This window comes from Peromyscus maniculatus, chromosome 4 (genome assembly GCF_049852395.1).
Source record: "Peromyscus maniculatus bairdii isolate BWxNUB_F1_BW_parent chromosome 4, HU_Pman_BW_mat_3.1, whole genome shotgun sequence".
NCBI lineage: Eukaryota > Metazoa > Chordata > Mammalia > Rodentia > Cricetidae > Peromyscus > Peromyscus maniculatus.
Window position 1 is genome coordinate 1,915,303 of NC_134855.1, and position 12,536 is coordinate 1,927,838.

At 41.0% G+C, this 12,536-nt stretch overlaps 1 long non-coding RNA gene across 1 annotated transcript in view; it reads right to left on the reverse strand.

The window, feature by feature from the left end:
- The window catches only part of LOC121828559 (uncharacterized), a 53,631-nt gene that overhangs the window by 18,669 nt on the left and 22,426 nt on the right, over nucleotides 1-12,536 (reverse strand). The window lies entirely within an intron of this gene.

Genomic DNA, 12,536 nt, shown 5'->3' on the forward strand with positions numbered 1-12,536 from the left:
TGCATGCTTTCATTGTTTTTCTCTGCTGAGTAGTACTCCATTGTGTATATGTACCACATTTTTTTCATCCATTCTTCCGTTGACGGGCATCTAGGTTGTTTCCAGGTTCTGGCTATTACAAATAGTGCTGCTATGAACATAGCTGAGCATGTATCTTTATGGTATGAATCAGCATTCCTTGGGTATATGCCCAAGAGTGGGATGACTGGGTCTTGAGGTAGTTCGATTCCTAATTTTCTGAGAAACCGCCATACTGATTTCCACAGTGGTTGTACAAGTTTATATTCCCACCAACAGTGGAGGAGTGTTCCCTTTGCTCCACATCCTCTCCAACATTGACTGTCATTGGTGTTTTTGATCGTAGCCATTCTGACAGGTGTAAGGTGGTATCTCACAGTCATTTTGATTTGCATTTCTCTGATGATTAAGGATGTTGAGCATTTCTTTAAATGTCTTTCAGCCATTTGTGATTCCTGTTTTGTGAATTCTCTGTTTAGCTCTTTAGCCCATTTTTTAATTGGACTGTTCAGTATTTTGATGTCTAGTTTCTTGAGTTCTTTATATACTGTGGAGATCAATCCTCTGTCAGATGTGGGGTTGGTGAAGATCTTTTCCCATTCTGTTGGCTGTCTTTTTGTCTTATTGACTGTCTTTTGCCCTGCAGATGCTTCTCAATTTTGAGAGGTCCCATTTATTAATTGTTGTGCTCAGGGTCTGTGCTGTTGGTGTTTTATTTAGGAAATGGTCTCCGGTGCCAATGCATTCAAGAGTGCTTCCTACTTTCTTTTCTATTAAGTTTAGTATCACTGGATTTATGTTCAGGTCTTTGATCCACTTGTACTTGAGTTTTGTGCATGGTGACAGATATGGATCTATTTGTAATCTTTTACATATTGACATCCAGTTATGCCAGCACCATTTGTTGAAGATACTTTCTTTTTTCCATTGTATAGTTTTGGCTCCTTTGTCAAAAACCAGGTGTTCATATGTGCATGGATTAATGTCAGGGTCTTCAATTCAATTCCATTGGTCCGTATGTCGGTTTTTATACCAGTACCAAGCTGTTTTTATTACTATAGCTCTATAGTAGAGTTTGAGGTCAGGGATGGTGATGCCTCCAAAGGTTGCTTTATCGTATAGGATTCTTTTAGCTATCCTGGGGCTTTTGTTTTTCCATATGAAGTTGAGTATTTTTCTTTCCAAGTCTGTGAAGAATTGTGTTGGGATTTTGATGGGGATTGCACTGAATCTGTAGATTGCTTTTGGTAAGACTGCCATTTTTACTATGTTAATCCTACCTATCCATGAGCATGGGAGATCCTTCCATTTTCTGATGATATCTTCTTCAATTTCTTTCTTTAGAGATTTAAAGTTCTTATCAAAAAGGTCCTTCACTTGTTTAGTTAGTGTTATCCCAAGGTATTTTATATTATTTGTGGCTATTGTAAAGGGTGATGTTTCTCTGACTTCTTTCTCAGCCCTTTTATCATTTGTGTATAGGAGGGCTACTGATTTTTTTTTTTGAGTTGATCTTGTATCCTGCCACTTTACTGAAGGAGTTTATCAGCTGTAGGAGTTCCCTGGTAGAGTTTTTTGGGTCACTTATGTATACTATCATATCATCTGCAAATAGTGACAGTTTGATTTCTTCCTTGCCAATTTGTATCCCCTTGATCTCCTTTTGTTGTCTTATTGCTCTAGCTAGAACTTCTACTACTATATTAAATAAATATGGGGAGAGTGGACAGCCTTGTCTTGTTCCTGAATTTAGTGGTATCGCTTTGAGTTTCTCTCCGTTTAATTTGATGTTTGCTGTTGGCTTGCTATAAATTGCTTTTTATGTTTAGAAATGTTCCTTGTATTCCTGATCTTTCTAAGTCCTTTATCATGAAGGGGTGTTGGATTTTGTCAAAGGCTTTTTCAGCATCTAAGGAGATGATCATGTGTTTTTTTTTCTTTCAGTTTGTTTATATGGTGTATTACATTGACTGATTTTCGTATGTTGAACCATCCTTGCATACCTGGGATGAATCCTACTTGGTCATGATGGATAATTGTTTTGATGTATTCTTGGATTCTGTTTGCCAATATTTTGTTGAGTATTTTTGCATCAATGTTCATGAGGGAGATTGGTCTGTAGTTCTCTTTCTTTGTTGCATCTTTGTGTGGTTTGGGTATCAGGGTAATTGTAGCCTCATAAAAAGAGTTTGATAGTGTTCCTTCTGTTTCTATTGTGTGGAACACTTTGAAGAGTATTGGTATTAGTTCTTCTTTGAAAGTCTGGTAGAATTCTGTACTGAAACCATCTGGTCCTGGGCTTTTTTTTTGTTGGGAGACTTTTGATGACTGTTTCTATTTTTTTAGGAGTTATTGGTCTATTTAAATGGTTTATCTGGTCTTGATTTAATTTTGTTATGTGGTATTTATCCAGAAAATTGTCCATTTCTTCCTGGTTTTCCATTTTTGTGGAGTACAGGTTTTTGAAGTATGATCTGAAGATTCTCTGGATTTCCTCGTTGTCTGTTGTTATGTCTCCCTTTTCATTTCTGATTTTGTGAATTTGGGTGCTCTCTCTTTGCCTTTTGGTTAATTTGGCTAGGGGTTTGTCTATCTTTTGATTTTTTCAAAGAACCAACTCTTTGTTTCATTGATTTTTTTTGTATTGTTCTCTTGTTTTCTATTTTGTTGATTTCAGCCCTCAATTTGATTATTTCCTGGCGTCTATTTCTCCTGGGTGAGTTTGTTTCTTTTTGTTCTAGAGCTTTCAGTTGTGCTGTTAATTCATTGGTATGGGATTGCTCCATCTTCTTTATGTGTGCATTTAGAGCTATGAATTTTCCTCTTAGCACTGCTTTCATAGTGTCCCATACGTTTGTGTATGTTGTACTTTCATTTTCATTGAATTCTAGGAACTCTTTAATTTCTTTCTTTATTTCTTCCTTGACCCATTGATGTTTCAGGTGGGCATTATTCAGTTTCCATGAGTTTGTGGGTTTTCTATAATTTTTATTGTTATTGAGGTCTAACTTTAAGGCATGGTGGTCTGATAAAAATACAGGAGGTTATTCCAATTTTTTTGTATCTGTTGAGATTTGTTTTGTGTCCAAGCATGTGGTCAATTTTTGAGAAGGTTCCATGGGGTGCTGAGAAGAAGGTATATTCTTTTGTGTTAGAATGGAATGTTCTGTAGATATCTATTAAGTCTATTTGAGTCATAACATCTGCTAGGTTCTTTATTTCTTTGTTAAGTTTCAGTCCGGTAGATCTGTCTTTTGGTGAGAGTGGTGTGTTAAAATCTCCCACTACTAATGTGTGGGGTTTGATGTGCATTTTAAACTTTAGTAGTGTTTCTTTTATGAAGGTGGGTGCTTTTGTATTTGGAGCATAAATGTTTAGAATCGAGATTTCATCTTGGTGGATTTTTCCCGTGATAAATATGTAATGTCCATCCTGATCTCTTTTGATTGATTTTAATTTGAAGTCTATTTTATTAGATATTAGGATAGCTACACCAGCTTGTTTCTTAGGTCCATTTGCTTGGGAAGCCTTTTCCCAGCCCTTTACTCGGAGGTAGTGTCTGTCTTTGAAGTTAAAGTGTGTTTCTTGTATGCAGCAGATGGATGGGTCCTGTTTTCTTATCCATTCTGTTAGCCTGTGTCTTTTTATAGGTGAGTTGAGACCATTGATATTGATGGATATTAATGGCCAGTGATTGATAATTCCTGTTATTTTTTGTGGTTGTGTTGTGTTGTCCTTCTTTGATGTATGTTGGTGTGGGATTATCTATTGCTTGATTTTTCATGGATGTGTTTAGCTTCTTTGGGTTGGATTTTCCCTTCTAGTGCTTTCTGTAGGGCTGGGTTTGTGGACAGGTATTGATTAAATCTGGTTTTTTCCTGAAATAGTTTGTTTACTCCGCCTATGGTGATTGAGAGTTTTGCTGGGTATAATAGTCTGGGTTGGCATCCGTGGTCTCTTAGTGTCTGCATAAGATTTGTCCATGATCTTCTAGCTTTCATAGTCTCTATTGAGAAGTCTGGTGTTATTCTGATGGGTTTGCCTTTATATGTTACTTGGTCTTTTTCCTTTGCGGTTCTTAATATTTCTTCTTTGTTCCGTGTGTTTAGTGTTTTGATTATTACGTGGTGAGGGAACTTTTTTTTGGATCCAGCCTATTTGGTGTTCTGTAAGCTTCTTGTATCTTCATAGGTATTTCTTTCTTTAGGTTAGGAAAGTTTTCTTCTATGATTTTGTTGAATATATTTTCTGTGCCTTTGAGTTGGTATTCTTCTCCTTCTTCTATCCCTATTATTCTTAGGTTTGGTCTTTTCATGGTGTCCCAAATTTCCTGGACGTTTTGTGTTACGACTTTTTTGTCTTTGACTGACAAATCTATTTTCTCTATTGTGTCTTCAGTGTCAGAGATTCTCTGTTCCATCTCTTGCAATCGGTTGGTTATGCTTGTTTCTGTAGTTCCTGATCGTTTAGTCAGGATTTCTATTTCCAGCATTCCCTCAGCATGTGTTTTCTTTATTGTCTCAAATTCATTTTTCAGATCTTGGAATGTTTCTTTCATCTGTTTAATTGCTTTTTCTTGGCTTTCTTTGATTTCTTCCCTTTTTTGTTCATTTTTTCTTCCATTTCTTTAAGGGAGTTTTTAATTTCCTCTTTAATGGAGTTTTTCATTTCCTCTTTAAGGGAAGTTTTTATTTCCTCTTTAATGGAGTTTTTCATTTTCTCTTTAAGGGAAGTTTTTATTTCCTCTTTAATGGAGTTTTTCATTTCCTCTTTAAAGGAAGTTTTCATTTCCTCTTTAAGGTAGTTTTTCATTTCCTCTTTAAGGGAAGTTTGTATTTCCTCTTTAAAGGAATGTTTTATTTCTTCTTTAAGGGCCTCTATCATTTTCTTGAAGTCATTTTTAGGGTTGATTTCTTCTGTTTCTTCTGTCTTGGTATGTTCAGGTCTTGCAGGTGTAGAATCACTACATTCTGATGTTGCCATATAGGTCTTTATGTTGTTGCCTGTATTTTTGCACTGGTGTCTACTCATTTCTTTCTCTGCTCGGTGCAGGTGGTGTCTGTGTCTGAGAGTGCCTCTCTTGTTCTAATTTTCATTCTTGGTTTAGTAGGAGTTCTTGGTTAAATTGGTGCTATTGGGCTGTTTCTTCAGGAGCAGCTGATCTCAGTCGGTGAATTATATACTTATGATTCTGGTGATCTGGTTTGGTGGCTGGGCAGCGCCTTCTTCTGTGTTCCCAAGTCACGTTTTGTTCATTCGTCAACTCCTCAGCTGTGGTGGTATTGTGTTCCCCAAAATATTGTGTACCTTAATAAACTTATCTGGGGTCAGAGAACAGAAAAGCCACTAGTTAGGCAGTGATAGCACACGCCTTTAATCCTGGCATTCCAGAGATAGAAATCCCTCTGGATCTCTGTGAGTTCAAGGCCACATTGGAAACAGCCAAGCATGGTGACATGCCTTTAATCCCAGAAGCCTGCCTTTAATCCCAGAGAGTGGTGGTAGAAAGCAGAAAGATATATAAGGCGTGAGGATGAGAAACTAGAAGCATTTGGCTGGTTAAGCATTTGGCTGGTTAAGATTTCAGGCTTTGGAGCAACACAGTTCAGCTGAGATTCATTCTGGATAAGGACTCAGAGGCATCCAGTCTGAGGAAACAGGACCAGCTTAGGAAATGGCAAGGTGAGATAGCTGTGGCTTGTTCTGTCTCTCTGATCTTCCAGGGTTCACCCCAATAACTGGCCTCAGGTTTGATTTTATTATTAAGAACTTTTAAGATTCCTGCTACACTCAGCTGATCTTGTTTCTTCAGACTTCAAACTGTAGGCATCTGAATCCTCTCCTAGATGGATTTCAGCTGAGCGGGGTAGTCTCACCAACACCTCCAAGTTGTTGGGTTTTGCAGGATCAGCAGCTGAGCCCTGGGTTGTCCTCAGACGGAGTGTTCAGATTCGTTTTGGTTCCGTCCCACGGAGATAGCTTCTTCCCCGGGTGTTGGGGTTAGGGGCATCCCTGTTCCAAGCTGTGTCTGCTTGTCTCCATCGCCGGGCCTGTCTACCTCTGCGGGACACCGCCAGGCCTGTATATCTGCCACCGGCCCCGTCTCCCAACCTTTTTAATGCTAAAATAAGAATGATCAAACAAAATAATATTCATAATTCATATTCTGTAAATCCCAACATTAATTATCCACTCATTTCAGACCACCTAATATTTTATCAAACAGAGACCAATTCCTTCCATTGTAAAAATGTTTCCCATTTTTCAGTGTGGGGAAAAAATTCTCTTTTGACTAATTTCTCCATTTAAGATACCTCAATCGACTTACCAAGTCTGTTGACTACATAGAACAGTAGAACTCTGAGGGAGTTTTAAAGCAGCTACCTAGTGAGGTAGCAATCCAAGATGGGAATCCAGAGGGAGCCCACCACCCACCAGGAGAGAAAAAGCCAAAGAGACTTCAGCCCACATGGGGTGGAGATCTGGCTACGTATAGCTCCAACCTGAACTGGGAGCCTGCTAGGCCACAAGAGGCTTTTTAGTGAATTCTTGCCACAAATGCTGGGCTGCCAAATGTAATGTTAATTGCTAAATGGTCTTATTAATAAAAAAAAAAAAACTCAGAGCCAGATATTGGGTTAAAAACCTGAGAGATCAGAGGAATAGGAAAAGCCACAGCCAACCTCACCTTACAGACACTTCAGTCTCCAAAGATAACTACTTCCTGTATACCCATGCCTATAAGCCTTTCTGTTCTGCAATCTCACTTCTCTCCATCCAGCTATATCACTTTCTGCTTGTCTGTACAGACCTCCAGTCCTTTATGGTTAGTGCTGGGATTAAAGGTGTGTGTCACCAGTGTTCCCCAGTGTGGCCTTGAAGTCACAGAGATCCAAATGGATCTCTGCCTCCCGAATGCTAGGATTCAATGTGTGTGCTACCATTGCCTGACTTCTATATTTAATATTGTGACTGGCTTTTTCCTTTGATCCTCATTGGGGTACACAGAGAAAATATCACCATAGGTGGTACTGATGTTATTCAGGGTAATTCAGGTAATCTGGATGAATCAGCCAGCCAGGTACATATACAATTGAAAGTCCCTGATGCCGCCTGGCTCCCCAGACCTTAGGTTTCACATCCAGATGGGGCTGCATACAGCGCAGGAGCTAGTGACCATCTGTCAAGTGTATGATCAAGAGAAGTCACTCACTTAAAGAAATTGCTTGTATTCCACTGAGAATCATCCCATTTAAATCTGCCGAACATGCAGCACTCTTCAAGAGATGAACCACCACACTGTTCTCCATAGAGAAGTTGCTGGTGTGCAAGTTACAACCCAGCAGCACAGAAGGCATCTTGGCACAGTGGCTGGTAGCCCAGAACCTGGAGTAGGGGCTTAGGTTTGAGTGGCAACCCTATCACCTGTCAATCATCTGGCCCTGCATAACTCACTAAGCTCATCCATAACATGGGAATGAAGAGGATGGATGGTCACATCATTTGTTTTGGAGAATTAGATGAAGATGAAAGAAGTCAAGTGTCAGGGAGTTCGAATAAGAATCAAGTGAGTAAGCTGGGTGTGGTGGCCCATTCCTTTAATTCCAGCACTTGGGAGGGAGAGGTAAGCAGAGCTCTGTGAGTTCGAGGCCAGCTTGGTCTACAAAGTGAGTTTCGAGGGCAGCCAGGGCTATACAGAGAAACCTGTCTCAAAAAGAATAAAACAAAAACCAAAACAATTAAGTGAGTCAAATATATAAATGAAGCTGGGCGGCAGCGCACGTCTTTAATCCCAGCAGTTGGGAGGCAGATCTCTGTGAGTTTGAGGCCAGCCTGGTCTACAGTGTGAGATCCAAGACAGGCTCCAAAATTACCCAGAGAAACCCTGTCTCAAAAAAAAAAAAAAAAAAAAAACCACAAATATGTAAATGAGAGAGAGAGAGAGAGAGAGAGAGAGAGAGAGAGAGAGAGAGAGAGAGAGAGAGAGAGAGAATGTGTGACAATCCATTTATCTGGAATATAGCTCAATTTTACAGCTGAATGTAACTTAGAGTAAGCATCCATAGGATTAGCTAATATAACAAAATTTCCCTGCCTCCCTTCTCTTCTAGCACCAATTCTGATATAAATACTCCTATAAATAATGCGCGCGCGCACACACACACACACACACACACACACACACACACACACACACACACACACAGAGAGCGAAAGAGAGAGAGGGAGGGAGAGGGGGAGAGAGAGAGAGAGAGAGAGCACAGACAATTGCTTCAAGAGGGGAAAGCTGAAGAGACTTCCTCAGCAGAGTAGAGGTCATGCTAACTCCAGAACAGCCACAGCATCTTCTGTCTTCAGACCTCTGTTGTTGAGCTTTCTTGCAGGAAGGCTTTTTTTCCCCGTGCACAGTGCCTTCCAGGTCTATGGTTTATATAGATAGACTGCTTACTGAGCAAAACCTAGCCTGGTGCTGCCCTGGGCTTTCTACACACCTTGCCTTAAATCACCCTCCCTATCAGTATATGAGCTTAGGTCTCAAACAGGGACCATCTACAGCATCAGCATCCACTGGAACCTTCCTAGAGATGTGTGTCCGCATCTTAGACCTGCAGAAACAAGTTGTGTGGCCCAGCAGCCTGAATTTCACCAAGACCTCCAAGTCATTCTGATGGCACCTCTAGTTTGCCAGCCACTGCCCCTTGTGGAAACTGCTTTTCTTTGGAGAAATTGAGGCTCAAAGCAAGGAAGTGACTTCTCCAAGATGCTAAGATTCTGTGCCATCAGAGTATTGCAACTGGTTAAGTATTCATTCTTCTTACTAGACAATGAGTCCTCAGCAGGGTCCAAGACTGATTCATTTTTATTTTACTTTCTACTTTTTAAGTTAATTACTTTAAAAAATTGTGTGTATGTGTAGGTCTTCATGTAGAGTTTAAGTGTGTATGTGCTTACACATGTATGCATACCTATGGAAGTCAGCTTCAAGCATCATTACTCAGGAGGGATCTACCTTCTTCTTTTTTTAATCACATTTATTTATTTATTTATTTATTTATTTATTTATTTATTTATTTATTTATTTATTTATTTATTTATTTATGTGTGTGTGTTGGGCAGGGCATGTGTGTCACAGCACACCTGTGAAGGCCAGAGGACAGCTTTCAGGAGCTAGCTCTCTCCTTCTACCCTGAGTCCTGTGGATTGAACTCAGGTCATCAGACTTGGCAGCAAGAACCTTGCCCCCTGAGTCATCTTGCTGGCTGCCATCTACCTTATCTTTTGAGACAGGGACTCTCACTGGCCTGGAGTACACTAAGTAGGTCAGATTGGCTGGCCAGTGATCTCTGCCACTTCAGCTTTAGAATTATAAGTGTCACCATCCTAGCTTTGAAATGTGGCTTCTGAGGTCTGAACTCAGGGCTTGTTTGAGCACCTCCCCAGCCCTCTTTTCTATCTTTTAAGTCAAGCCTCATGTACAGAGCTCTGTGACCTTTGCTGAATGGGTGAAAAAAAAATCACAAACACTAATTAAGGTTTGGCCTAGGTGATTTATTGGTTCAGATGAGAAAAAAGCTCCAAGTGGGTATTGGGGTTGGGAGCCAGGAAATGGTTAACAATTTGAAAAATTAAAAGAAAATGTCATCTACTCGTTGTGAGACTTTCCAATAATGAGAAGTCAACACAATTAGACAAGGCACGAAATTTTTGTGCCGACTGCCAGCTGTCATTCTTCTTGACTAGCTCAGATCAAAGGAACGTATTTTATCTCCTAAGTTATTAGACATGACAGGGCCATTAAGTAGATATTGTCATAAGAAATATGTTGCTTGCTTTGAAAATAAACATCTCACCTTTGCCTCTTTTTCTCTGAGAAAAACTGAAAGAAATCAAACTATTTAACTTGGACTTTCCAGTGTGCAGATGCCCTAACAGCTTTTCCAGTGTTTCAGCCACTCCCTTTCCTCCAGTCCCAAGATAACCATGTAAATTGGAACTCTGGGACCAGGGCTGTGAAAGCTGTTAGCCATGGTCCAGCCTTGCCTTCCCCAGTCATACCAAATGTGATGCTGTTCCCAAGCTTGTTTTGTAAGGAAACAGATGTGTCTCTGTTGTGGAACACTGTCAACTAGGTATAGCATGGCTGTAGGGTGATATTTTATTTGTACTGAAATGTGATTTTATTTGTATGTTAATAAATAAAGTTGCCTGGGGGTCAGAGCCATTAGCAAGCCATAGTGAAAGCTGGGTGGTGGTGGTGGTGGTGGTGGTGGTGGTGGTGGTGGTGGTGGTGGTGGTGCACGCCTTTAATCCCAGCTCTTGGTAGGCAAAGCTAGGTAGATCTCTGTGTGTTCAAGGATACAGCCAGCATTGGAGACACACGCCTTTAATCTCAATACCAACCACAGAAGACCTGGAGGTCTGTACAGACAGGCAGCGATGAGGCGGTCGTGTAGTTGGGTTTACAACCAATGAGAAGGCAGAACAGAAAGCCTATATAAAGACAAAAACACAGAAAGTAGCTTTCTTTCGGAGAGGTTGGACCACCTCGAGAGGAAGGGTAAGGTTTTTAGCTCTTAGCTCTGACCTCTTGGCTTTCTTCTTTGCATTGGTTCTGTGTTTCTTATTTAATAAGATGGCACCCAATGTGTTGGCAAGAGTTTCCACCTAAAACCTGAGAAAAAAGATTCTAAAACAGAGCTAAAAACAGTTTCTAGTTGTTTCTCTCAAGTTAGTGGCAGCCTGCGTGTTTGAGCTACTATGGCGGGTTTCTGGCATGTGTGCTCGACCTGCAGTTTGGCAGGAATGAGGTCTCTGCAAGTGGCACATTAAGCTGTATCGTGAGTTTAGCCTTTGCTAGTACAAAACAAAAAAAAAAAAGGTTTCTGGGCTACACGCTGCTTTGATAGAAGCATAGACCCACTATTTCTGAGAGTTGATGACTCCCAGAGCTGGCAGAAAATGTACCACTGCCATGTTGGGAAGCTGAAGTGGGTGGAGCCAGCAGCCACAGTGCCAGAATGCTGCAGTTTAAAGCAATAGGCTCAAGGTAATATAAAAAATAAGCCACTTAAAGATGGCTACTACACAGAGAATATGGATTATGTTCTCTTTGATATTTGTAACTGAAGAAAAACATTTGATTGCAAAAGCTGTTGAGTTATGCCAAAATGTATATTTTAAAGGTACCTTGACTTCAAAATTTGGATGTAAGGATGTGTTGCTCTGGAAAGGAAGCTCTGCTTTTGTTTCCACAGAAAGCCAGAGGCTATGGATTTGTTCCAGATTAAGATACATCAGGTTTGACCATCCAAGACCCCCTGAAAGGTCTCCGATGACACCAAGACCCAGATGATCCAACATCCAGAACCGTTTCAAGGCAACTGGCTCAGACGATGCACCCTCACGGACTACTCCATAATCCTAAAATTTTCTTTGTGTCCCCTAAGGTACAGCGCCCCCCCCCCCCCAAGCAGGAAGTAGTAAGAGAAGCTACGCCCAAATTCCTAAATATACCAAGCTGGGTTTGGAGATGTGTAAAAGTTAAAACCTTCCTTTTTAAAAAAAGAAAAGGGGAAGTGCTGTGGGATGGTCTATATGTCAAATTGCTCTGATTCGTCAATAAATAAAACACTGATTGGCCAGTGGCTAGGCAGGAAGTATAGGCGGGACTAACAGAGAGGAAAAAAACGAAACAACAGGAAGGCAGAAGGAGTCACTGCCAGCCACCGCCATGACAAGCAGCATGTGAAGATGCTGGTAAGCCATGAGCCACATGGCAAGGTATAGATTTATGGAAAATGATTAATTTAAGCTATAAGAACAGTTAGCAAGAAGCCTGCCATGGCCATACAGTTTGTAAGCAATATAAGTCTCTATTTACTTGGTTGGGTCTGAGCGGCTGTGGGACTGGCAGGTGACAAAGATTTGTCCTGACCGTGGGCAAGGCAGGAAAACTCTAGCTACATGGCTGTACCCCCCCTCCCCCGCCCGCCCGCCCCACCGCCCGCCCCACCCATGGACCTTCATGGAAGTTGGAGAACAACGTGTAGCAGTCAGTTCTCTCCTTCTGCTGTGGTAGGTTCTAGGGACTGAACTCAGCCTCAGGCCTGCACAACAGGCACTTTCACTGAGTCACGTAGTCCCATAAGGTGGGTATCTGGTCCCAGTTTTACAAAGGTAGACTCTGTTCAGAGAAAGCATTCCAGGCAGCCTAGGAACTCTCCCTCTTTTAGTTCCTTCTTCGTTCCATCTGCTTCCATCACAGCCACGTTAGCTAGGGCACTTCAAGCTCTTGCTTATTCCTGAAACTTCATGCCTGTTCTTGCTGCCTGGAGTGTTCTCCCCCTCAGGTACCTCATCATTTCTTCCTTCAACTTGTTAAATGCAACCTCCTCAGAAAGCCCTCCCCTGAACATGTGAGCTAAGATACTCCTTCCCTGCCTATCTTGTCTAGGTCTTTACTCTGAGTTATCTGTATCATGGGCTGAAATGACTGCCTTATTTTGACTGATGTTTAT